This window comes from Rhinatrema bivittatum, chromosome 18, assembly GCF_901001135.1.
Source record: "Rhinatrema bivittatum chromosome 18, aRhiBiv1.1, whole genome shotgun sequence".
In the NCBI taxonomy this organism is placed as follows: Eukaryota; Metazoa; Chordata; class Amphibia; order Gymnophiona; family Rhinatrematidae; genus Rhinatrema; species Rhinatrema bivittatum.
This window is the reverse complement of record NC_042632.1, coordinates 26,740,190-26,767,781: the sequence shown is the minus strand read 5'-3', so window position 1 is coordinate 26,767,781 and position 27,592 is coordinate 26,740,190. Positions and strand designations below refer to the sequence as shown.

At 42.0% G+C, this 27,592-nt stretch overlaps 1 protein-coding gene across 5 annotated transcripts in view; it reads right to left on the bottom strand.

Annotated features, from left to right (window-relative positions):
• Positions 1 to 27,592, bottom strand: part of GABRB2 (gamma-aminobutyric acid type A receptor beta2 subunit) — a 416,036-nt gene that overhangs the window by 121,558 nt on the left and 266,886 nt on the right. The window lies entirely within an intron of this gene.

Here is a 27,592-nt window from a genome sequence, read left to right as displayed (position 1 = left end):
TTTTAACTGGCAGCTGGAATTACATTTTTCTTTCTTTCATCAATTTTCTTAAACCTTGGGGAAAAAAAAATAATTTTATCTACATTCAGTCTTCTCTAAGAACCAACTCAAATTTGTTTCAAAGACTCTGGGAGAACTTCACGAAAAAGTTTGCAGAGATCTCTCAAAACATTATTGATCTCTGCAATCAAAGTAAAGGTGGGGGAAAAAAAAATCATGCATGACTATAGTACCCCTTGCTAATTCTTAGGAAACATAGATAGATATTCCTCCCTCTTGTGGGTAATGCTGAACCAAAATGTTTAAATTATTCATTTTCTTTTTCTAATGGGAAAAGATAGTGGACAGCAAAACAGACATGGTGTATACTCTCTCCTTTCTTAGTTGAATCAGTGTCTTTACAATCATGAACTACAGGGTTTTTTTTTTTTTTTTTGAAGAGATGGGAAGGAACCTGCAAAATCTATTTACCCAAAGATGTACAGAAGGCTGAAAGATGACCCGGGGTCCATTAAATCCCATCTTCTTTGCTCCCTGCATCTGGAGTACTCTTTCTTAAAAGCACCGAGACGATAACCTTTAGGCACCCGGGCGCACCTGTGCACGCGTTCGTCGGCCCGCGCTCAGGGACATGGCATGCATGTATATGCACGTATGTTATAAAATAGCGTGCAATTTTAAGTGGGTGAGCACCTATGCACGCAAATACCACTTCTACTGTGCAAGTGGAGGGATTTTAAAAGTCGTGCACTGACGCCATTACCAGTTTTACAAGTTTGCTCCCAGTTTGCCTTGGTAAGGAATAGGACTTCCAAACCCCCCTAGCATAATTGCCTTCCTTTTCCCCTGTTATCCCCAACCCTTAAAACCCTGCCGATCTGCCTATTTCTCTTTATTTTATTACTTACACATTTTATTTATTTAAAGATTTTATATACTGACGGTCGTTGGGAACATCTCATCGGTTTACATGAAAACAGAATGCAGCAAACATCAGTAGCAGAAGTAAAGTTACGCGGCAGGGAACCCCGGTGAGCGCCTATGGGCGTTAGTATTTATGCGCTAATTTCAATGAGAAATCCAGGAACACCCATGCCGCCACCCAGACCACGCCCATGCCCTGCCCCTTTTTGGAACGTTTCATTTGTGCAAGTACGCATGTACATGGGCGGCTTTTGAAATCCGCTCAGAGCACACCGGTCTGATTTTTGCATGTATCTCCGGTTTGGCACGCTCTGGTCTTTTTTAAAATTCACCTTTATAATTCTACAACTTTGATCCACTTCAAGAGTGCTTATGATGTATAAGGAGAGCTTTTTCAAACATATAGTTCAAAACTAGAAAGGAGGATTCAAGAACATAAGAAGTTGCCATACTGGGTCAGACCTCGGGTCTGTCAAGCCCAGCATCCTGTTTCCAACAGTGGCCAATCCAGGCTACAAGAACCTGGCAAGTACCCAAAATGCAATGCTATCTGGAGGTTTGTATTCTTTTCCTGGAGGAGAATCTGAGTGAATCCATGTTTTCTTTACTTTTTTTCATAGCAGATTTTACCACTACAGACTGGTGAGGCAGCTTGATGATACCAAAGCCCAGCGAGTGCTGGACCCTGTATTTGACATCTTTCTAGCTGCAGGAGTGACCAAAATGGGAGTTTTCTACATTCTTATCTGTAGAACATTGAGGATGTGAACCGGCAGGGCCGCTAATTCAACTGGAGTGTGCAGTATTTGTAGAATGCCAAGGAGCTCACAGCGAGTATCTTTGTGGACATGTATGCCCAGTGCCCATCTTTTCCACAGAATAGGCAAGATCCTTTAGTGAACTACTAGAATCCGCTGAGAGAAATGAAGAGCCACTAATCAAGGGTCCTGATGAGTTCACCCCTACAGGTGAGACTAGGACACCAGTCTGTGACACTGCCATAACAGAAGAGGTTGGAACAATTCTTAAGAACATAAGAAATTGCCATGCTGGGTCAGACCAAGGGTCCATCAAGCCCAGCATCCTGTTTCCAACAGAGGCCAAAACCAGGCCACAAGAACCGGGCAATTACCCAAACACTAAGAAGATCCCATGCTACTGATGCAATTAATAGCAGTGACTATTCCCTAAGTAAAATTGATTAATAGCCATTAATGGACTTCTCCAAGAACTTATCCAAACCTTTTTTGAACCCAGCTACACTAACTGCACTAACCACATCCTCTGGCAACAAATTCCAGAGCTTTATTGTGCGTTGAGTGAAAAAGAATTTTCTCTGATTAGTCTGCAACAGGTGTACAAACACTGAGGTAAATCTGCATGGAGCAGCAGTTATAACCATAAAACAGCAGTGGTATAACAGGCTCCATCAGAGAGGTAAAGAGAAACTCCACCAAATCTGCAATTTGGTCAAGTGACTGATGTGAACTCTGGTCTGGAGTAAGAGGTGGCGCATCCTTTTTCGAGACCAGGATAGATTCGAGCATAAAAATAGGGGGGGGTGGCCTGTTAGCAGTACAATAGAGTAGAAGTGGGCAATTCCGGTCCTCAAGAGCTGCAAACCAGTCGGGCCTCCAGGACATTCCCAATGAACATGCATGAAACAGACCTGCATACAACTGAGGGAGAGTGTGCATCAGCGCTTGCCCAGGGACGTGTCAATTTTATAACAACCATGCACATACACGCATGTTATAAAATAGCCTAGGCACACGTATGTGTGCACCTGATTTTGTAAGTAGGCATGCCCAGCTGCACAAATCTGGTTTCAGCTGCATGAGGGAATTTTATAACCAGCACACAGCCATGCCATGACCAGTTTCAGCAGTTCATCCACCAGTTCGCTCAGCATAAACCTAAAGCCTCGAAATCCCCCAGGTTTAATAGCCTGCACTCTTCCCAATTAACTCAGACCCTTTAAACCCTTCAGGGATGTGACCCCCAAATCACACCTCTTATTGAATGAGGGAGATCTTTGTGCATTGGGAGATGTGCGAGTATATAGGCGGCTTTTTTTTTTTCAATTTTTTATTTATGTTTATTCAAAACCAAATACAACTATTTGTTTACAACATACAGATGTACTTATTATAAACTAATACAGAGTAAAACAAAATTAATAGGAAAAATAATATACATCTGATATTTAAGGAAAAATCAGAAGGATAACAACGAAATTAAAGAGCAGAACAAGGAAAACAAAGAGGTATATATCTCCTCCTTTAAACAAGTGAAAAAAAAAAAGAGTGACATCTAGATTTCTCTACTTGCATCAAGCCCTACTGCTGCGGATTCTAGGGGATGGGATTCAAGAAAAGCTCTAAGTTGTGATGTTTCAAAAAATATATACTTTTGATTTTTATACAATATTTCACACCTACAAGGAAATTTAAGCAACATTTTTCCACCCTTGGATTCTACCTCTACTCTCATATCGAGAAATTTTCTTCTTCTATCTTGTGTCATTCTACTAAAATCTGGATAAATTCATATTTTATCACCGTGGAACATAACTAAACAATTTCTCATATAGAGCCTTAATACTGTCTCTCTGTCAGAAGCAAAGGTAAATGTTACATGTAAAGTAGATCTATTCAATATTGGTGTTTCAACAGAGGATTCTATTAATTCAGATAAATTTAACTGTCCTTCAACTAATTTACTCTTATCAACTATCCTATCTCTTGGCAATACATAATAAATTTTTAATAAGACAGGCAATGATTGTTCTGGCATTTTCAATATTTGTACAAGATATTCTTTGAACATATCATATGCAGAGATCATATCATGTCTTGGAAAATTAAGAATTCTTAAATTTAAATATTTTAATGCATTCTCAATTCCCTCAAATTTCTTATCATATGTTATCTCAGCTTTGGCAAATTTTTGCTGCCAAGTTTTTAATTTTTCCATTTTAATCCCCATTTGTTAATCTTATCTTCATTTTTATCAAGAGATACTTCAATATTTTTTAAACGTCAATTTGAATCAACAGTTAATTTCGTTAAATTCATAATAGCTCCTTCTAATGATTTTATAGCAGTCCAAAGTGAATCCATCGTGATTTCAATGGGTTTGTCCAAGGGCAGTGTAAAACCTTGAGTGAATCCTGTGTCCAACTTCCCCTCTGTAGCAATAGTTTCTTCTACCACTCCTCCGGGTTGTGGACTTAATTTAAGGAAGTCCTTTGGTAACATTTGGGGGGGGGATGAGGAGTGCTTGGTGCCCCAGGGCTCAGAGATATTTCGGCCATGGGGTCTGATACCCGCTCCATATCAAGACTCCCAGTGGCCATCTCCTCTGGTGATTTTCCAGATGCAGGAGGGGGGGGGGGGGGGGGGAGGTGATATCCGCATTTGCGCAGGCTCTAACAAGGGAGAAGATGAAGCCATCTCCCTTATTTTTGCCTTGCGTTTTGTGTGTGGCATTAATTTATAACACAAAACTTCCCACTCCTCACTCTTAGATTTTTTTTGTTCTTTTATCCTTCTGAATGAAGGCCGAAGGACATTAAAAGAGGATAAATTTTAAATTTTACTCAACAGGAGGTTCCGAAATAGTAAATTTTCTGGCAAAGCCGCATGCCCCTTTGGCGCGCATGGCTTAGGCAGCGCGCCAGTGTCGACTGCGTGCCGCAAGGGACCGGCTTTTAAAACACCAGCGGGTCCCTCCCTTATGACGTGGCCCAATCAAGACGCATATCGCCAGAGTCCACCGGGGCAGGCAAAACTCCACCTTACCCCGATTTTCCAGGTAATTATCCAAAAGCGCTGTTGACCAAATCCGCCGGGTCAGGCAAGACTCCACTTCACCCCGATGCAGGTTATTTGTAGAAGAAAATAGTCCACGCGTCCCTCAGCCTCCATATAGGTGGCTTTTAAAATCTGCTGGGCATGTGCATGTAGGAACATCTCCCAATTTTGGTGCATGCCGGGCTTTTAAAATTCCCCTTTAAAGATCTCCTCCCATTTTGTGTCCATGGAATAAAATGCTCAGTAAATAAGGTCCTGTATTTGAAAATAACTGGTTAGGTCTGAAGCTATCTGGGTAAAACATTCCCAGATAACTTTTGTCCTGCAGCAGTCCACATCCAGACTTATATGAATTAACTTTAGAGATGTGCTTCGTTTTTTCCTACCGGGTCGTTTTTCGGTTCGGATACTTCGTGGTACAATTCGGGTTTCTCGTTTCGTTTTTTCGAAAAACGAAACGAGGAAACCCGAAACCGGGCCGAAAAACGAATCCGGAAACGAAGCTAAAAAAAAAAACAACCACAAGCATTTAAAATAATTTTGAAGCCTTTTCGTTCATATATACAACCCCCCCCCCCATCCCGATTCCTCCCCAAGACTTACCAACGAAATCGCTCCCGGACCCCTGCTGCAGCCCCAGGGATTATTGGCAAGCCTTGGGGGGGTCAAGAGCCCCCTCCTGACCCCCCAAGGCTTGCCAATAATCCTGGGGCTGCAGCAGGGGTCCGGGAGCGATTTCGTTGTCGGCTGCCAGTAACCAAAATGGCGCCGATAGCCTTTGCCCATACTATGTCACAGAGGCTTTCGGCGTTATTGGTCAGCTCCTGTCACATGATAGGAGCACAAGATGGCGCCGATGGCCATGTGTCAGGGGCTGACCAATGGCGCTGAAAGCCCCTGTGACATGGTAGTTCAGGCTATTCGGTCAGGAGGCTATTCGGTCAGGAGCCCCCTCCTGACCCCCCCCAAGGCTTGCCAATAATCCCTGGGGCTGCAGCAGGGGTCCAGGAGCGATTTCGTTGTCGGCTGCCAGTAACCAAAATGGCGCCGATAGCCTTTGCCCATACTATGTCACAGAGGCTTTCGGCGCCATTGGTCAGCTCCTGTCACATGATAGGAGCACAAGATGGCACCGATGGCCATGTGACAGGGGCTGACCAATGGCGCCAAAAGCCCCTGTGACATGGTAGTTCAGGCTATTCGGCACCATTTTGAGGCGCACGGCTTGCAGTAGCACACCGGGCACGGAGGGCAAATTGGACCCGAGACCCCGCTGGACCACCAGGGATGTTGGTAAGTCTTGGGGAGGGATCGGGATCCGGGAGGGGGGGGGGTGTGTATCAAACCCGAAAAACGAAATTTCCCCGAAATTCGGGGAAATTTCATTTCGGGTTTCGAGGCTTCCGAAACCGCAACGAATTAGGAAATTTCGTGCAATTTCCTAATTCGGGCGAAGAACGAAGCACATCTCTAATCTGGATAGCGCTGGATATCACTGCTGCATGACTAAGTACAAGCCCAGCCCTGGAATGCCATTTTATTCCAGGTAAATCAGAAGTGACCCAGCTAAAATGTATTCAGTCAGTGGGGAGTGGGGGTGGCGTACACTCAGAACCCCAGGTTTGTCCAGCTAAGTCCCAAAACCAGCCAGACAAAGCTTTTGAATGTAGAGCTAATAATAAAACATGAGAGTGGATATTAGATTGTGTTAAGGGTCTATGATACCCTCACCCAATGTTGGGGTTTTTTTTAAGGGAAAAGGTAGCCGAAAAAGCAGAAAACCTGCCACAAGTTATACCTTCTGAAGGCAGACATGAGAGCAGCTTTCAAATGCATCTAGCCACATTAAAATGGATTAATGCAGCTGCCGGGAGATATTTAATAATTGCTCCCCCTCAATGCGCTGTGGAGCAGCATATATTATTTTGCTCACACGTGAAAGGGGCTAGAGTGGAAAGGGAAAGTACTTAAGAGGGAATTTTATTTTGAAATCCCCATGGACCCTTTGGCGTAGATAATTTGCACCTACTGAAAACAGGTGGAAAATACGAGGGTCCTTGTATTCCCCGCCATCCCTGAATTTCCAAGGGAAACTCCTCAGAGAGTTTCCTTTGGAAAATGCACTTGCTTGTCTCTGTGTACAAATTAGCTGGGGACCTGAATTCTTATCAGCTTCTCTAACAATTGCCATAAAAAAAAAATGGTTTTGAGTAGAGATAATTCTTTTCCTTGCCTTGTTATGCTACCCATAATCCCCCTCTAATTAAAGTATTATTTCTGAGAAACACTGCGGTTCCACTCATTTGCTCTAGTTACAGAGAAATTACGGGGAAATGAAACCTAATAGAGATACACAACATTTTGCATCTATGCAAAACCTCTAAGCAAAACAAAAAACAACAACCACCAAAAAAAACAACAACCACCAAAAAAAACAACAACCCTGTTTCTGGTTGCTCAGGTAGAGAGAGAGAGGAAACATTTTCAGATGATTTTACCCAGGTAACTAAGCAGGCATCCTGGTAAAACTGGCCAATGTACAAAATAGGTTTGCCTTGTCCTTAAAAGCAATCTTGCTTTAAAAGATGCAAAAACATTGTTGGTCGCACCTTTTGTTTCCCTCTTCTAGGTCTCCAGTGGTTCACAGTGAGCAATAATTGTCAAAGATTCATTTCCCTGTTACAGAATTGCCGTAATAACAGCAACGAAAACAGCTGTTCAGAATTATTTCTAATTTCACAGTGATTGCATGGAGTCTCTCAAGAAGCATTTAATAACATGACAGACATTTAAGCAAATGTTTTTTTCTTAATGATGTGAAACGATCGTACATCTTCGAAGTATGGTGATACCTAGAAGAGCAATATCTGTAACAGCCAAGGACGCCAATGGTATTAAAAATCACCCGGGAGACCTTTCCATTAACTCCGTGGCGGTGCTGCCTACTGCCATGCAGAGGACCTGGGTCAAGCCCTTCACACTCTCAGCTGATTGTGGCTGGGAAGGCTGTGGATTTCTAAGTCCCCCGCCCCCCCCCTAGGGGGTATAATCATAGTGACCCTCCCACTCCAGGTGGTATCAGAGGAGTCACACATTGTAAATACCCAGAGGGGTATTTCTCCTTTCTGCTGGGTCTCCCAATATTAAGAAAAGGGGTCCGGAACCCACCCAGCGAGTCTCCCAGGGGAAGAGAGAGAAGGTAGAACCCAAATAAAAAAAAAAAAAGCAAAACTTCAAAAGCAAGCAGATACAATTCTGATAAATTCTGAGCTGTGACTCAGATTTATTAGAACAAGTTTAATTAGTAAAAAGCAAGCAATGAAAATGCACTGTGAACTTTTCACAATTAACACCATTTGTTTTTCTTTTGTTACAGCTAATAATTATTTTAGAAGAGAACCAGTTCTTCTAACTTTACCATAAAACAATCAGATAAGTATGGTTTGAGTATTAACTGCTATACTTTCTATATCAAGGATTTAGTAATTAATGCTACTAGGAAGAAACTGAATCTTTGTGTCCCAATTCTGTCTTACAGGTGCAGCTGGACAAAATCAACAGTCTGTAATTGCAAGTAAATAGATAACAAGTGTTTTGTGTTGTTTTCTGTGTTATTTGGCTGTCTATTCAACCTTTTTTCTTTCTGTCTCTCTCTTTCTAGTCCCTATGAATTCTGAGGCTTTTGTACTGCTTGTTCTTCACTTATGTCTCTGGCACAATTACTTCTTTGTGGTGCTGAAAAGTTTCAGTCTAGCTAGACTTTGTGGCAAGTACACACTTAGCTGGCTTAGCTGATAGGGGGCGTGGCTTGAGTGCCAGAGGGTCCCAGATGTTGCTCTCCGACTGTGATCCTTGTGCTGTATTGGGTACATTGTCTCGGGGGCAGTCAGAAACCTATCAATACTTTTTAAACAACAAAATAGCATGTTCCTCCAATATACTAACAGCGTTTATCTTCCGGAGTATTCTAGTGTCCCCTCAGTGTTTATTCATGGCAACTAATAGGAACTGGACTAGCTGATTGTGAAAAACACAAGAAAATTAAATATATTTATTCTAGTTAGCACAGAAGAATTACATTCAGATGCTCACTTGTGTATGCTCGCTTCTTTCACTCATCTCTCACACTATTGCTATAGTGCACGGAGTACAGGTTCAGGTGATCATGAATATGTAGTCAAGACCAGTGGCTGTATATTTATATACACAATCTGAGAAGGTGTCACCAAGTATTTTCTAACTGGGGATGTTACAAGTATTAAAACACTTCTGTGTACTTCTGTGCTCTTTGCCTGTATTCTCAAACTGGTGCAGAGTAGAGATGTGCTTTGGGCAAAAATTTTGTGTTGGGCTTTGTTTCTGGGCCCCCCCCCCCAATGAGAATTTCATTTTTCCCGCGGTTCCCGTTAGTGCGCTCTAACTCCTGATACTGCACACTAAGCTGGCAGAGTTAGTGCACACTATCGGGAGTTAGCACGCACTAACTCAAAAATTTCAGAAAAAATTCAATCGTTTTTTTGGTTCTCCCAAACCATTCCGAATTAGGCAATTTCGTTGACATTGCCTAATTCGGGAAAAATGATTGCACATCCCTGCAGAGTGATGACTCACAGTGTCAGACTATTTCCACCTAAAATAACAAAATGGTTCCTCTCACTTTAGAAGCAGCTCTGCTGTTTGTCACCCCTTTCTTTTCTTTTAACTTTCTCAGTGGGTACTGATATCTGCTTTGTTATAAGCAAGCTTACAGTTTCATGTATCCAGTCTGTCTCTCACCACCTCTCACCACTATAGACCTTCTCTTGGGTCACTCTGGTTCTCATAAATCAGTGCAACCGGAGAAATCATACTTCTTTAAAAGATATGTGCATTTTCCTATATTATGAGACCTGTAGCCCTCTTCTGGTTAGGAAAAGCCAAGATCACTTATATATTTCCTAAAAGCAAGCTGTAACAGTGGCATATATAGTCATATGGATTCATATACATAGTGATTAGGAATTCACTCACGCCATCACCTTTGCCAAATGTCCAATCAATGTTTTAACATACTTTTAACCTACAGACACCCCCACGTTTGTATGAAATTGAAGAAAAGACAATTTGGGAATTTTGAGAAATAGTTTGAGGCTGAGATGGAATCTGAATTCTTTTATAAACGAGACTCTTGTATGTATGTCTGCCAACTCCTTTTCAGCATTCCCTTCCAGCACTGGCTCAAAAAATGGTGTCACTAGCTAATGTACATAGACACAAACTTTTCTCAGAATTCCAGTCATAAAATGGAGTCTGAATTTTTTTTTTCTGAGAAAATTACCTTGGGAATCCAATTTTTTTCTCTTCCAGTTTGTGTTGGAAAGGATTTTGAAATGATTTACAATTTTTTCATACATTCTCATTATAAAGTAAAATACTTCAAATGCCCACTCAAAGTTCAAGTCTTTTTCTCCCAAAATTTCTTAAAAATGAAATATTTTGAGGGTCCCCGTAATCCTCCTATTATGGTTTATGTACCTTTGATCTCAGAGGTTCCTTGCTTTTGCCCCATTTTGAGACCTCTCCCTATTTTCATACTCAACTCTTTGCAATGGGTGCACACATACAACCTTTTACCAACTGGTAGATAGCCATACATGTGGCACTTGGTGCAAAAGTTGGGAAGGCCCCCATCTTGGTGCTGGACTGACATCTGTGTCTTCATATTGTTGAGCTCCTAATTAATTTAGATTGCTATGTGAATGGGGATGTGTAAATCAGTCTTTTAAATTTATGGGATGAATTAAATGTAGATTTAGCAATAACCTGCAAGAGGACAATTAATCTAGCTGATAAAAACTTGTTCACTCCCTTGTTCTAGTTAAACCCTTGATTGATTTTTGATGTGGAATGCCCTCTTATGGGATTATAACGAATGAGCTTAGAGGTGGGTGAGAGTTGGGATTGGTTGGAGGGAAAGAAATACACTATAAGAGATTACCTGGCTCTCTGGTCTTTTTTAATCAAGGCACACATACACTCAAATTTAATTTCCACCACAATTTCACCTGTCCCATAAACTTTCAAGTTCCGATATTAGCCAGCAAGCAACACTTACTAATGATCTTCAGCTGCCAGCCAAATCTTCTTCTCCACTCAATACTCCCTCAGCCAGTTTGATTCCTCACTTTCTCTTTCACTTCCTCCCCTGACACCTGATCACATCATTCATTCAGGTTCCCTCTCCATCACAAACCTTGGTTCACTCCCTTCACCATGAATCTTCACAAACTTTGGTTCACTCCTGTACCCATCCCAACCCTCTCTCACCACCCTCCCATGATCCACAGTTCATGCCTTCCCTCCCTTCCCTGCTACCATGCCGTCCCTCACTCCAGTCAATTCACTCCTACCCAATATGCTCTATCCCTCCTTTACCCCACCCCCTTTCCCCAGTTCATACTCTATTCCCCCCATCCAGGTTTTTGCCAACTATGAATATCGGGCTGCCCCATCCCCAACCACCCTACCACAGTGATGAAATGTCGCGCCCCCCTATTCCTCCCAACTGTCTCCCCTGATACCTTACATTTCTTGCCATGAAAGCAGGACCCACTTCCCCCCTTCCTATGCCTCCAGCGCTGCTCTAACAGAGACAGCATTGGAAGCATACGCTTATGTTCAAGCACTGGGAGCCAGGAAGTGGGTCCCTTGCATTCTGCAGGGAAATTTAAGGTATTGGAGTATTATAGAGAATGGTATGGGATGGTCGTGACATATCATCACTGCGAGTGGGTGGAGGGGAGGGGAAGGGGGGGCAGGCCCTATCACCATAGAAGGCAAAACCCAGAGCAGAGGGCCCTGTCTACAACCTGGAACTTTTACAATAGTAGCAGAGGTTTGGGGGGTTCAGGAAGCATGGCCGACAGGGCCATGTATGACCATTTGGGGGGGGGGGGGGGGAGGAAGGAAGGGGATCAGGCCTCTGGCTCTTTTATTTCTTTTCTTGTTGAAAATGTTGACAGTGCTATTTAGCAGGATATCTTTTAAATATATCTGGTTAAGTAGCACATTATCTGTTCACACAAGGCCAGATAACGTTTTGACCTGCCCTGAAGCAGGTCTAAAGTTATCTGGTCAACTTAGCTGGAAAGATCTGAAATCCCAGGGCATCTAGGTTATTTGAGTGAAAAATGGGTCGTTGTAACATCACATGTTTTCCCCTTCTTCTCATGTGGCAGGGGATGGTAAAGGGCTGTGTATCTGGCCTCCTCTGATTGGTTGATTCATTTTATAAAATACATATGATGCTTCACAGGTCTCCAGCTCTCATTGGTCAATCTATGTCTGGCAATGCTTAGCCTTTTGGCCTCACCTCCAATCATGTCCTCATTCTTCTCGATACTTGCCAAGTTCTAACAAGGCTTTTGTTGGCCTTTAGTAACAGGGTCCCTTGCTGCAGACTTAAGAGAAGACCCTAAAATGGTGGGAAAGTCTCTAAGGGGCGGATTTTCATACTCCGCGAATAGGCCTACTTTTGTTTGCGCTCCAGGCGCAAACAAAAGTACGCTGGATTTTAGTAGATACGCGCGGAGCCGCGCGTATCTGCTAAAAACCTGGATCGGCGCGCGCAAGGCTATCGATTTTGTATATCCGGCGCGCGCCAAGCCGCGCAGCCTACCCCCGTTCCCTCCGAGGCCGCTCCGAAATCGGAGCGGCCTCGGAGGGAACTTCCTTTTGCCCTCCCCTCACCTTCCCCTCCCTTCCCCTACCTAACCCACCCACCCGGCCCTGTCTAAGCCCCCACCTTACCTTTGTCGGGGGATTTACGCCTCCCTCCGGGAGGCGTAAATCCCCGCGCACCAGCGGGCCTCTTGCTCGCCGGGCCGCGACCTGGAGGCGGGTACGGAGGGCGCAGCCACGCCCCTGGACCGCCCCGGGCCATAGCCACGCCCCCATACCCGCCCCCAAAACGCTGCCGACACGCCCCGAAAACGCCGCGACGACCGGGACCGCCCCTCGACATGCCCCCGACACGCCCCCCTCGGAGAACCCTGGGACTTACGCGAGTCCCGGGGCTCTGCGCGCGCCGGTAGGCCTATGTAAAATAGGCGCACCGGCGCGCAGGGCCCTGCTCGCGTAAATCCGGGCGGATTTACGCGAGCAGGGCTCTTAAAATCCGCCCCTAAGCCTAGTATTTATTGTAGTTTAGTTAATGTATGTGTTTAAATGTCCATTTTATCTATAGTATGCCCATTATAGAAACTTAATCTGTTTGAATTTCAAATGTCCATTATTCCATTCATTCTAAAAGGCTTGTATAGTAGGCCAAAATAAAAATGTCCATATGAGAAGCTTATAGTAGACAAATATGACATTCCTCGGGAGCTTATTCTGACTCCCTTTCTCTATATGTGTAATTCTCCATCCTAGCTCTAATCATATAACTGGGGCCACTGCTTTTTAATATATTTACAAATTAAATTATCTGGAAAGGGGAACAAGGGGTGAAGTGATCCAAGTTTTAAGACAATACAAAAACATTCTGAGTTGTTAATTCACAAGCGTATTGTGAAAAATTGCAGAGCCTTGTAAAGCTGGAAGACTGGGCATTTAAATGGCAAATAACATTGAAAGTGGACAAGTGCAACGTGATGCACATGGAGGAAAAGTAACCCATGCTGTAGTTACATGATGCTAGGTTCCATGTTTGGAGTTACCACCCAAGAAAAGGACCTGGGCATTATAGTGGACAATGCTTTGAAATCCTCAGTTCAGTGTGTGGTGGTGATCAGAAAAACAAATAAAATTTAAGGAAGTATTAGAAAAGGAATGCAAAATAAAATGGCATAATGCCTCTACATCACTCCAAGGTGAGGCCACACCTACTGTGTGCAGTTCTGGTCACCACATTTAAAAAATGTATAGTTGCATTGGAAAAGATTCAGAGAAGGACACCCAAAATGACAAAGGGAATAGAACAGCTCCCTTATGAGGAAAGGTGCTGTTCAGCTTGGAGAAGAGATGGATGAGGGAGGATATGATAGAAGTCTATAAAATCATGAGTGGAATAGAAAGGGTAAATGTAGGGGGGAATTCAAGATGACGCCCTGAGAGGGAGTGCATTCGAATCGCTCCGGACCCACGATTTAAATTTAAGCTAACAACGCTATTTCCTCGAGTTCTGATGCCTCATAAGCGGAAAGGCAAGATTCGGGTCTTCCCACCCGACCCTGATAATGCTGCCAGCCAGCGATTAATAACAGAATTCTCCCTCCAAACGCCGCAATTGAGGGCTGCAATCCCCGTTGGAGAGCAGGCGGGAGGAGAGCCGTACTCACCAGGGGAAGTATCATTGAGCCCTCCAGACCTCAGGAAGCCGGTTAGAGCTTTGCGCCCGCCCGTTGGCAGAGGAGCTGAGTCGCAGGCTGATGAAGTCATCGGGCATGCTCAGCTGGGTGGTTCAGACGCCGACTGAACGGCTGGAGAGGCAGGAGAAATCCTGGAACTCCGAGGGACCGAGGAACCGAGCAGAGGAGTGGAGGAGGCTGCGGGAGGACCCAGGACAACGGGAGAATTGAGCGGTCTCGATAGAACCGGGGTAAGAACCCTCTCCCAGCAATTGAATAAACCGGCGGTCATTACCCTGGATAACATCTGGGAACTAATGGTGAAAATGTCTACCAAACTAGATAACCAAACCCTGAAATTGGACGAGATAGCGGTTAAGGTTGGTGTACTTGAACAGGACACTAATCAAAAGTTTTTGATGCAAGATAATTCTATAAAGAAAATAAATGATGATATAAAAAACCTCCAAAGTATCAATGTTACAATGGTCTCAGAAAGGATTTCATCTTTAAGAAGAATTGAATCGATAGAGAACTATATGAGACATTTAAACTTGAGACTGTTGAATTTTCCTATAATTGCAGGGGAAATACCCTTGTTAACTTTTAAAAAATTTGTAATGGAGGTTTTGAAGATTCCTCAGAGTGAGATACCAGCTACAAAAAAGTTATTCTTTCTTCCTAAGAGAAGTAGCACGCCGATCACTTTTCCCCCTCAAGAGTCAGAATTTCAAAATCTGACCGATTACTTAGAAAATTCTAATGTTGAAATTATTGACCGTGCAGTGCTCTTTGTGACCTTTTTTGAAGAAACAGCTGTATCCTTGATAATGAAGAATTATTTCAAAAATATAAATGTTTCTTTTTGTGGAGGTCTTGTTCGGGTATATCCTGACTTAGCCAAGTCTACGCAGCAACGTAGAAAAGAATTTTTACTTATGAGACCTGAGACCATAGCAGCAGGGGGTAGTTTTAAGTTACGCTACCCCTGTAAATGCATAATACAACTGGCCAGTAATACATATGTTTTCTTTTTACCGGCCCAACTGAAGGATTTTTTATCTGGTAGGAGACCACCTGAGGAGTTGTAATGAGGTCTATTTGTAAAGATGGCAGTTTACAGGGCTAGTAACTCGTAATTATTTCTTCTTGTTACTCCTCGCATAGTTTCCTTTCCCCCCCCCGTATTTCCTATGTAATAAGAAAACGATGATTGCAAATAAGAAATCTTTGATTTTGTTTCCAATGTTAAGGGCAGGATTGGCCCACCATTAATTTTATAATTTCTGTATTTTCCGATACAATGATTTATTGTATATTTTTTGCAAAAGCTGAGAAATAAAAAAAAAAAAAAAAGAAAGGGTAAATGTAAGTTTCAAAATATACAAAGAATAGTGGTCACTCTATGAAGTTAGTAAGCAGCACATTCCAAAAAAAATTGGAAAAAAGTATTTCACTTCATTAAGAATTCTTTGGAATTCATTACCAGATGATGTTGTTAAGGCAGTTAGCATAGCTGGGTTTAAAAAAGGTTTGGAATGGACATACAATAGACAAGTTGAGTATAACAATGAATTATGGAAGGCGTGAAATAACGCATTTGGGGTTATGATCTTATGTAACACTAAACATCAGTTATGAAAGATAACTGTAGACAGATATTAGGCAATTAGAAGATTGTACTCAATGGGCATCTGTTCTTTCAACCTAACCAGCTATGTGTAATGAGATGACCCTTTGGGTTCATTATCAGAAAGATCCTAGATAACTCTAGTGATTCTCACGTAGAATAACGGTATATAAAAATCTCAAATAAATACATTAATTAGTTAACTTCTTGAATTAGGAAAGGCAGTGTTATTCATTTAGCGGAGGTACCATTCAGTACAGCCATCCCCTTATAGTATAAACGCAGCTCTCTCCCTAGAAGAGTGAGGCAGTGCAGCTTTGGATTTTGGAGTTTAGTGGAAGCAGGAGAAGATTTTCTTAGGTTGATTTTTGGCTTACTTCTGGGATTCAGACAACCTGCCTGCAGTTCCTGGGGAAAAGCTCAGGAAGCCAACTTTCCAGTTCACTCCTTGGCTGGTTGGGTTTAATTTCCTGATTGTGTGTTTTCAGGATTTTAGTTGTAGGAATTCTTGTTAGGCCCCCTGGTTCTGGGCTGGATAAGGATTACAGGGAAGTTTCTCCCTGGGGGAGACAGCCTAGGAAAGGCCTGCCCCTCTGAGCACAGAGGTATAGTGGTGATCTGATGCAAGAGGAGTCCCGTGTTTGAACTCAATTTGGGGGAAGATGATGTTTGGTTAGAAGACCTGGGAGGAAGGTTTTACTGCCTCCTTCCTGCCCTGAAGAAGGAACATCGAGTGAGCTGTGATGTCCCTGGTTGGATCCTCTTTCCACAGAGAAAGTGAGAGAGAGAGAAACCTGCAGGATATTTTCTGAGGACCCCCACTTGCAGTCTTCACCCTGGGGACGAGAGATTACAGGACTCTCTGCAAAGACTGAGTTTTAACATATATATATATATTTTTGCCAGTTTGGAGGGGAGATATCTGCCCAAACAAGAATCTTCCTGCCCACTTGGGAACCTTACTTATCCAAGTCCTGGAGGGTGAGTGTCTCCTTGCCCTGGTAAAGAGAGACCCTTGCACAGATATTGGAAAGACTGGGAACTCTAAATGCCATCTGTGGTGCTAAGAACTGATGTAAGCGGTCCCATTTATTCATGCAAGAACTTCTATACTAAAGTTTTTAATTTTTTTCTCGACGCTCTACCAGAGCCCCCAGAGTGGTTATTGGAACTCACATCACTAACAGTGGAAAATAACTTGTACCACTCCCAAGTGAAAGACTCCACTCACCCCTGCTCCCCAGGGCCTTGGAGGAGATTTTCCTTCCCCCTGGCCAGTAAAAGCAGCTGGGCTCAGAAAGACTGTGTGAGAGAGTTTCGAGTTTGTGATTGAGCCCGAGAACCCTGTGTGCCCTTGCACCTATGCAATCTGCAAGCGGGGGCTACATATGTAATTATGCAGCTATGAAGGGACAAGCTTCAAGTAAATTGTTTGCAAGATAACACCACATTCTCCTGGATTTCAAAACTTATTATACAACTTCTCTTGCAGGCAAAACAGTGAAACATGGATCCGCATCTCTAGACCCTGTAACGTCATAGAAATTTGCCAGTGAACCACAACAATACAAATGTATCTAGCTAAATCTGGGCGATAAGGTACACAACTAAAAACTGTTTCAAAGATGAACTTTGAGGGACACAACTTGCTAAAGAATATTGCAATATACATAGAATGGTTAACATGCTTTAAAATAGGGCCTGTTTGGTTTTTCCTTGCTATAAATTTAATTCAGTAATTTACCCCTGAATTACTCCTTATTGTAGTTTACATGCTAGCTCGGAAAAGTTCAAGCTCTGGCTTCAACCGTGCCTGCATAACTGTTGATAAGCTTACTTATTAAAAGAATTACCTCCCACAGAATAAATAATGAACACAAATGTCTAATAAAAGCACTGAATGTCTCTCTGAATCTGAATCCATTTATGCAGGAATGAGGCATAGAACTAATCTCAAATAAGTTCAATAGTGCTTATTTTGTAAGCAATGATTTAAAAAAAATGTTTTGCTATACACTACTTAAGTATTTCTCTGAATAACTCTATTCCACAAAAACGTGTCTTAGTAGGTCGTGCCACTTGTTAAAGGATCAACATGAGCTTTCGAGACCTCACAGGTTCCTTAAGATATCAGGGGAACAGAAACTCATACCCTTCACAATCTTTTTGGTCAGTCCTTTATTAGATATTATTAACCTATAAATGCTCATTTTGTCCAGGCCAATATGTCTACTACAGCTCTATATTATGAAGAGCTTACAGAGAACAGACATTGCTGAAGACTTTGTGGAATTGTTCACCTCTGTGTTTATTTTCTGTCCACATGCGGCACATGTTGTCTACGTATTTAAGGTATGCCAGACGTTTGTATGGTTGCTGTTTGAGAAAGAACTCTTCCAAGCCAGCCACAAAGAGGTTGGCCTATTGCGGTGCATTTTAGTCCATTGAGCAATTCCTGATGACTTCTATTCTGGGAAATCCCACCCTCTATCATTCTCTAGATCTAAAAGCATCCTTCTACAGTCAAGCAGTGACTGATGTGCTCTAGATAACTCTTGTACTACAAGATAATTTTTGTTGGGCCTTTTTAAAGGTGTCGCAACCTATATAGATTTCAGTTTTCTCCAGGACCCATATGTTGCACAAGTGAAAACTGAAATAGCAAGAGCCATTAAATCTTAGTAAGGTATTTTTTTTTATTATCATTGCCAATGATGCATGTAATTAACTGAATGTACTGCACGTTCTGATATATAATAGTAAGGCTATTTCAATTACTGCAATTTAAATATCTGTTAATACAAGAAAATGACTAAGTAATGACTTCAACTTGTTAATGCTCCCTTGCTAAAGATTTTTTTTTTTTTTTAGAGATTGCAATGAGAGAAAGCCTACTCAAGGACATTAGTAAAATGTGTGTTCATCTTTTTGTATTAATGCCTAGATTGAAGAAAGACGACTATATGAATTTTGAACAAGAAAATGAATGCAAGTTTAGGAGATGGTCAAATGGTATAATTAGTACCAAGATAGTTGCTGTGCAGTTTTCTTTGCTGTTTTGTCTATTTTAAGAGACTTTATTTTTTATTTTGGCCAACAGTTTCCTCTTGCATTTTTTAGAGCTTTCAGCTCACTCATTACTAGCCACTATTTGGTTAATCCGCCATAAGCCTTTATTCACAACTACCTAGATATTCCCATCCAGCCCATTTATCATAACAACAACCCTTCGTCAAAGGCCACAGACCACACCTATCTCTGGGTTCCCATTTGCTTGTGTTTGAAATCCAGCCACTAATCCAACTGAGACACTACTCCTCCCGTTAATGGACCCAGTTTTATGAGGGCTGGACACAGATGAATCTTATTGTCTTGTGCTATTTGACTTAATGGCCACCTTTGACACTGTGGATCATAACCTGTTATGCCATCAAAAGAAAAACATTGGGATCGACGGCAAGGTTCTCACAGATGGTTCTACTCATTTCTAGCGAATAGAACATTCCAAGTCAAATTGGGCAATGATATATCTGATACTTTCTAATGTGATATAGCTCTCTCTATTAAGGCTCAGCCCTCTCAGCAACACTATTCAATATTTACATGCTCCCACTGTGTAAATTATTGTCGAACCTAGGAATAACTTTCTTCTTGCATGCTTATGACATACAGTTTTACATCCTACTCTCCAGATCATTTGAAAATACAGCTTCATTACTCTTGACATATATGAAGGCAATACAACAAGAACTATCACAATTTAAATTAACACTAAACCCAAAAAAGACTGAAGTCATTTGGGTAAGTAGAAACTCATTGATAGTTAAACTGTAACAAATCACTGTTTATGTGCTGAATTATAACTATGAATGTCACTTTGTAAACCGCTGTGATCTATACATGGAATGATGGTATATAAAATGTCAAAATAAATAAATAAAATAAATAAATAAATGCCCCCATTGTGCAATTGAGATTCCTTCTCCCTAAAGCAACCGAGTATCCCCAGTCAGCAGAAGCCTGACTTGGAAATCAAACCATGACCTCCTGCTTGCTGACACAGCAATGCAACTGAGTCAAATGATCAGCCCAGAAAAAGAAAATTAACCACCATCTAGACATAAAAATTGTGTGCGTGTTTTGTAATCAGTTAGTCCTCTCATCTAAACTCAGGCTGGGTAGCAGAATATGGTTCTCTTGAACTTTCTCAGCTGTTTCATACCATATTTATACACATTGAGGCCTATGTAATAAAACTTGCACTAAAAAAGTTTTCATATGTGAGTCAATCAAATTTTTAACATGCACATTAACATAGTACACAATAAATTTTACAAAGGGCACACCAATACTTTCCATAGTGTGGTCATAGTACTAGTGTAGACATTAACGTATAAAGTAGAACATTCAGGTGAGCTGTCCTGAAATCTCTCCAATTGAAAAGGCCAGTTAGAAGGAATTTAATTCACCCAGGAGGGTCCCCTGCTATCAAGACTGCACGCCCTCTACAAGAACCAGCCTCCCCCCCCCCCCCCCAAGCATCAGTAACTATCTTTTTCCATGGCATCATCAGATCACTGGATCCCCCTCACCAACCCCTTCGGAAGCAGTGCTTATTGTTCTGGAGGGTCTCCCATCTGCACTGGTAGGAGAGATGTCGGAGACCTTCTATCGGCACTGCTGCAGCTGGTGCCATTCTGTGGCTGCGGTGTTACCGGCAGTCGGGCGCGGATGGCCCTCTTGTCAGTTCAGATGGAGGACCCTTCATTCTGGATGGCTCAGAGGGGGGATCAGAAAGATTCGGCCATGATGGAGAGGGGGAATGACGGGAGATGGGGAATTTAGCTGTCTGATTATTCCTCAGGGGAGGAAGGAATATACTGATGCTGCAGGGGGAAGGTGGTTACTGATGTTATTATGAGGGAAGCAATGCCAACTGTCCCTTTTCTCTTTGGGCTAGTTTGCACAGAAGATTTGGATAGTATCATGAATACTCAAAATGTAACACCATGTCTGAGGCAGATGCTAAATTTTAGGCACAGACCCATTAACGCCACTGGAGACCCTGTTTTACATTCGTATTAAGGCCTTATTACATGGGATGCTATTCTTAGTGCAGGCAAAACAGCCTGAACATGCATGCTCATCATTATTTAACAGGGCTAATTGAATAGGGGTTGAATCCTGTTTAATTTGCAAACTGGGTTGTGCAAGCTAAGATGTGACCATACTGTACTTCCTACAATACTTAACACTTGATTTTTGCTGGTTATATTTAGCATTAAATTAACACTATTTCTTATTTCCATGCATTGCTGTGCTATTGTGTTGTGATGGTGCATGCTAAAGAGTAATGGTAATTTTGAGGAAAATAAAGCATGAACATTCATTCCAAATCTACTCTTTTCTCACTGTCCTTGGAATATACATGTTGATGAAATCTAAATATATAATACAGGTTCAAAACTCCCTTTTCACACTTTTAGGTGGTGTTTATTCAGAGTCACACTATCTAAAAACGAATATATTTCTTGCTTTGAAAGCATATGGGGAAAACCAGCAGTAAGTGTATGTGTTTTATGGACCAAAATACTATATCAAAGTGCTTTTCAAGGAATATTTCTAATGCATTGCTTTAGCATATAAGGTATCTTTAGACTATTTAAAAAAGCCTTATATCATGGTTTTAAATTCTTTTAAGAGTAACACAAAAAAGGATATAGCTGAACTGGAAAAGGTTAAGAGAAGGGAGACCAAATGGTAACAGGGATGGAATGGCTCCCCTATGAGGAAAGGCTAAAGAGGTTAGGGCTCTTCAGCTTAGAGAGAGGACAGCTGATAAAGATCTATAAAATCATGAGTGGAATAAAATGGGTAAATGTGAATCACTTATTTACTTTTCCAAATACAAAAACTAGAGGACACTCCATGAAGACAGTAAGTAGCACATTTAAAACAAATCATAGAGAATTCTTTTTCATTCAACGTACAATTAAGGTCTGGAATTCATTGCCAGAGGATGTGGTAAAGGCAGCTAACATAGCTGGGTTGGTTTGTACAAGTTCTTGAAGGAGAAATCTATAAACTGTTACAAACCAGATAGGTTTGGGAAAAAGCCACTACTTATCCCTAGGTGTTAGCAGAATGGGACCTATCTACAATTTGGGATCCAGCCAGATACTTGTGACCTGGATTGGCCACTGTTGGAAACAGGATATTGGGCTTGATGGACCCTTGGTCTGACTCAATATGATGTTCTCCTGTTCCTAAAGAAAAAAAATAAATAGAGTGTGGAGACTGTGATCATCCTTTAAGGAAGATAATAATTTGCTTACAAATCAAATATGATTTACATTTTTAATAGATGTTTCACCCAAGAGGGTGCATCAGGAGGGACAGTGAGGTTGTAGCTCATCCACTATAAAAGTGCAAGATAGAACACTGATAGAAAAAAGGGTTAAAAAATAGGGATGTGCAGAGTGACGTCATATGGAGCATTTGGGATTCGTATTCATCGGGGGGCAGATACGTTGCATTCAGCAAGGGGGTCCCCTGATACGTTCTATACATCAATTCCTATTCGTTTCCCCGCTAAAATTAAATTAACTACAACCCCCCCCCCCCCCAAGACTTACCAAAACTCCCTGGTGATCCAGCAGGGGGTCCAGGAGTCATCCCCTGCACTCACACCCTCAGCTGCTGGTTTCAAAATGGCGCCGATAGCCTTTGACCTACTATGTCACTGGGGCTACCGGTGCCATTGGTCATCCTCTGTCACATAGCCATCGGCGCCATCTTGTGCTCCTACCATGTGACAGGGGCCGTCGGCCACTTGACATAGTGAGGGCAAAAGCTATCGGCACCATTTTGAATACTGGCAACAGATGGCCGGAGTGCAGGAGGCCGCTCCCAGACCCTCACTGGAGTTTTGGCAAGTCTTGTGGGGGTCAGGAGGGTCCCCCAAGACTTGTCTGGTGGTCCAGCGGGGGTCAGGGAGCGATCTTCTGCACTAGGGCCATCGGCTGCCAGTAATCAAAATGACTCTCCCACTTTTCAACCCCCCCTTCATTCATTACCCACATTCCTATTCTTAATATATTTGACATACATATCTTGTAATACACATCTTATTTTATTTCATTTGTTATATTTTGTTACATTGTATCCTCTTTTTATTTTTTCAAATTGTTGTATGTAAACCGATTTGATGGCTTTTGCTGAATCTCGGTATATAAAAAGAATTAAATAAATAATAAAATAATGAAGTGATTGTAACTTGGAATGTACAAGAAGATACCGCAAATTATTTCCCTGATGAAAAGCAAAATGTATAGAGCTTTTAAAAATGTTGTACAATGATAACATGCGCCAGTGATGTCTAATCATTGAGTTAATTTACCCGGCATGTCCAGAATATGGTAATATGCAGGTATATTGATCTGATAATGATTGGGCTTGTGGTTGAAGAAGTAAATTGCAATTGATGTATAAAGCATATTTAAATACTTGCTTCAGTACATGATATGGATAACTCCCTTGCTATAAATCATGACATCATGTCTTTGGCTTGAGTCATATATTCTTCCTTGGTTGTACACAGATGTAGACGGAAAAACTGGTCGACCAGAATGTTAGGTCTAAGAGAGTGAGGGCCATGACTATTAAAAGCTAGCAAAGCATTGCTAGCTTTTAATATATAATACCACTAATTCTGTATACAATTCCATGTATATAACACCACTAATACTGTAAAATGTTGTAACTTCTTGTTTAATGCCCCTGCGGCTTGTTCTCTATCCCTCTATGCTTCTCTCTCGTTCGCCCCTCCCAAGTTCCATTGCCCTGTTATAATGTAATTTTCTGCTCTGCTGTTAATATGTGAACCGGTGTGATGTCCCCAGTAACGCCGGTATATAAAAGTTTTAAATAAATAAATAAATTGCAGTTGGTGTCTTTCCAAAAATCGAGGTAACAAAACCTTCCTGGTTGTATGATATTGAGATATCTAAAAAAGATATTGTGGAGCCATACAAGCAAAAGTTAAACTAGGTTTCTGTCACACTTGTTAAGCCAGTCCAGAAAAAGGAAAAACTGAATCTCAGTACCTGTCCAAACCAGTAATTTGCCATCTATATACCTTTGCCAAACAGGTATAAAATGAATAGACAAAGTGCTCCTCAAAATTGTTGCCAAACAGGCAGGCTAAGTCGGGAGCCATGCTGGCCCTCATAGTCCGTTCACTTAATCTGTTGATAAAATTGTGTGTCAAACAAAAAAGAAGTACTCAATGAACCCTAAGCTAGTCAAGTTCATCAGAAAGCTAGTGGGTACTAGAGATGTGAATCGTATGCCCGATCATTTTAACGATCAGGTTTGGATGCTAGGAGAAAAAAATCGTATCGTTAGAGATGTGAATTGGAATCGGTTCCGATTCCAATTCACATTCTTAATTTTTTAGTGAGGCCTGAGCAGATAAAAAAAACCCCACCCCGACCCTTTACAAATGACCCCCTTTGCTCTCCCACCCTCCCGAACTCCCCCCCCCCCAAATGTTAAATTACCTGGTGGTCCAGTGGGGGGGGGGGGGGTCCCGGTGTGATCTCCCGCTCTCGGGCCATCGGCGCCATTTTGGCTACTACTGATAAAAATGGTGCCGATGGCCCGATAAAAAAAAACCCCCACCCCGACCCTTTACAAATTACCTCTTTGCTTCTCCCACCCTCCCGACCCCCCCAAAAAAACCTTTTACATGTACCTGGTGGTCTAGCGGGGGGTCCAGGAGCCATCCCTTCAATCATACCCTCGGTGCCGGTGCTGGAGTTTCAAAATGGCGCCGATCGCCTTTGACCTCATTTGTCACAGGGAGCGACCGTCGCTCCCTGTGACAAATGGGGTCAAAGTGGGGAGAGCGGGAGATCGTGCCGGGACCCCCCCCCCACTGGACCACCAGGTAACTTAACATTTTGGGGGGGTTCGGGAGGGTGGGGGAGGGTAAGGAATTGGTTTTAAAGGGTCGGGGTGGGTTTAGGGGTTGTTTTGGTGTGCCGGTTTTCCAGCCCTCCCCCAAATAATTCCCGTGCCCTATTTAACGATACAATACAAATGCCCCTGACGATAAATCAGGGGCATTTGTATTGTATCATGCACTCTAACGATTTAGAACAATTCTAAAATTATCTGACGATAATTTTAATCGTTCAAAAACAATTCACATCCCTAGTGGGTACATGTGGCTCACTTGGATGATATGCCAAGGCCTACTGTATCACAGATAAAGCTCCCTCCTGTGGAATATTGGAATACAGTGATACAATATCAAGTGTTACTAAAAGAAATGGCGATTCTAGTAATGATAGTCCTTGTAATATGGTGATCAAATGCCCAGAATCTCAGACCTAGGATTGACTTAGGGGGATGAACGGTTGAAGAAAATATTTCACAAACCTTGAGAGGGCCTCCAACAGGGGCCCTATCCCTGATACAATTGGTCAACCAGGGGGATTCAGTAAAGTTGTATGGATTTTTGGCAGTATATAGAAAGTAGGTACAATAGGATGCTCTACAATCAAAAATTGTGCCTCACGTGTAGTGATATAATGTCTCTCTAGACTTTGTTGAACGAGGTCCTTGACCATTTTTTTAAGTCTCGGAGATTAGTAAATTGTAAAATGTAAATTGTAAAATTGTAAAACCATCATCTTTAAGTTTGCCAGTTTTGGGTACTGTCTGTAAGAGTTCCTGGCACTCATTGAATGCATTTGTAGAAGGTATGTTATCTTTGTCAATTGCTGTTTAACCCTTTTTGCTTTGAGCTTTATATATTTTAACAGTGTTCTATCTTGCTCTTTTATAGGGGATGAGCTACAACTTCACTGTCCCTCCCGACGCAGCCTCTTGGGTGAAACACGGTGTTATATGAATTTTCTAAAGATTCAGGAGTTCTAGTAAAAATGAAAATCATGTTTGATTTGTAAGCATATTATTAACTTCCTTAAAAGATGATCACAGTCTCCACACTCTAATTTTTCTTTATAGCACATCGGGTGTAGACTTCTCTACTTCTGGCTTCACCTGTTTCTTAAATGCATTTAAGTAAATTTAGTTGGGACCTCAGTAGAGTGCATTTCAGATTCACCTGTATGAAACCTGAATAGTACCTGTTGTAAGATAATATTAAAGGACCAATACTGAATTTACTTTTTCTGTAGCCTGCAATAAAATGCTAAGACATTTAGTCATATTCAATTTCAATTTGAGGAGTAGGGCAGACCCAGGTCTTAATTTATTTTATTTACTATCTCTAAGCATTCTGGTATTTGTAGTTCTCCTTCTACAATAAGATTACAAAATTATCACCTCTTTTTTGCAGCTGATTATGCTTCTCTGTGCAGCCAGGCATCCCTCTGGCCTTTCCTATTACCTTGTCACATTGCTTGGCTACCATCAGATCATCAAACGCTATCACTCTGATGTCTCTCTTTTGATCCATGCACATCAGATACTCAACCTCCATCATGTAGAACTTCAGTGGATTATTGCACTTTCTGGCATTGAATCCTAGCTGCTGAATATTTGACCACTCTCCAAACTTTCTTAGATTGCTTCTCATTCTCTCTTATCATTCAGCCTCCACATTACTTCCACTTTTGTGAAGAGGCCCTATATCCACCTGTTTCTAGTCCTTACGAACTACTCCCAAATATTTAAAAAAAAGCATTGAAAACATCATACAATGTGGCTGCCAGAACATCTCTGTTTCCTTAATACCCTCGGATGTATCCTACCTGGTCCCATTGCGTTATCTATTTTAAGTTTAGCTAGCTCCTCACAAACACACTTTTCTGAAATCATTTGAGGTTTTTCTCACTTCCAATCATATTTGTGTTTGTTTTTTTGTAGTCCTACTCTTGACCCTTCCACAGCGAACAATTAGGCCTAGCGCTACTGAGTGGCAAACTGTGCAAATGCATGGGGTGGCACACCCTGAAGGGCAGTGGCTGCGGTGGAGGAGGCCCAACAAATGGAGGAGCGAGTGGCCCAACAAATGGAGGAGCGTGAGGCCTGTCCAACTGCTGGTGAACCCAATTCCAGCGGCGGCAGAAGAATGAATAGACCTGCACCGCACTTCACTCCACCTGCAGGTAGAGCCAATCTCACCCCAGTCCAAGGGTTCACAGATTCAACAATAATGTTATAAATTAGTAGTATTATGCAATAGGGATGTGAATCATTTTTCTGACAATTGAAAATATCGGAAGATAGTTTCAAACGTCAGAATTCGGGGGGGGGGGCGGGAAGAAAGGGCACTTAAAAATAAACCCCAAACCCACACCGACCCTTTAAATTTAATTCTTTCGCATCCCCCACCTTCCTGACCCCCCCAAAACATTTTTAAAGTACTTGGTGGTCCAGCAGGGGTCCCAGGAGTGATCTCCCGCTCTCGGGCCGTCGGCTGCCACTAATCAAAATGGCGCTGATGGCCCTTTACCCTTAGCATGTGACAGGAGCCGGCCAATGGCACGGATACATGGTAGGAGCAATGGTTGGCGCGTGCGCTGGGTAGCGCGTGCTCATGTACGCTGCATGCGCTCCTTTTAAAATCTATCCCCCATATGCAGCAAAAACAGCATGACGACTGACTCTTACCTTCCATCCTTTTAACACTATTCTTTATCCACAGCAGTTAAGAAGTCTGAAATACAACTTATCTGTTCTTGAATCTGAAAACACTGCTTCCATGATAGTTTCTCAACGATATTCGTAAGCTATGTTAATAAGATACGATTGTCTTATAATGTTCATACAGGAGAAGGTAAGGTAACAATCTTAATATGCAAAATGGTATTGTCATTTAAAAGTTCAGTTCTAAGATTGAGAACAGCAGTAAAATATATTGA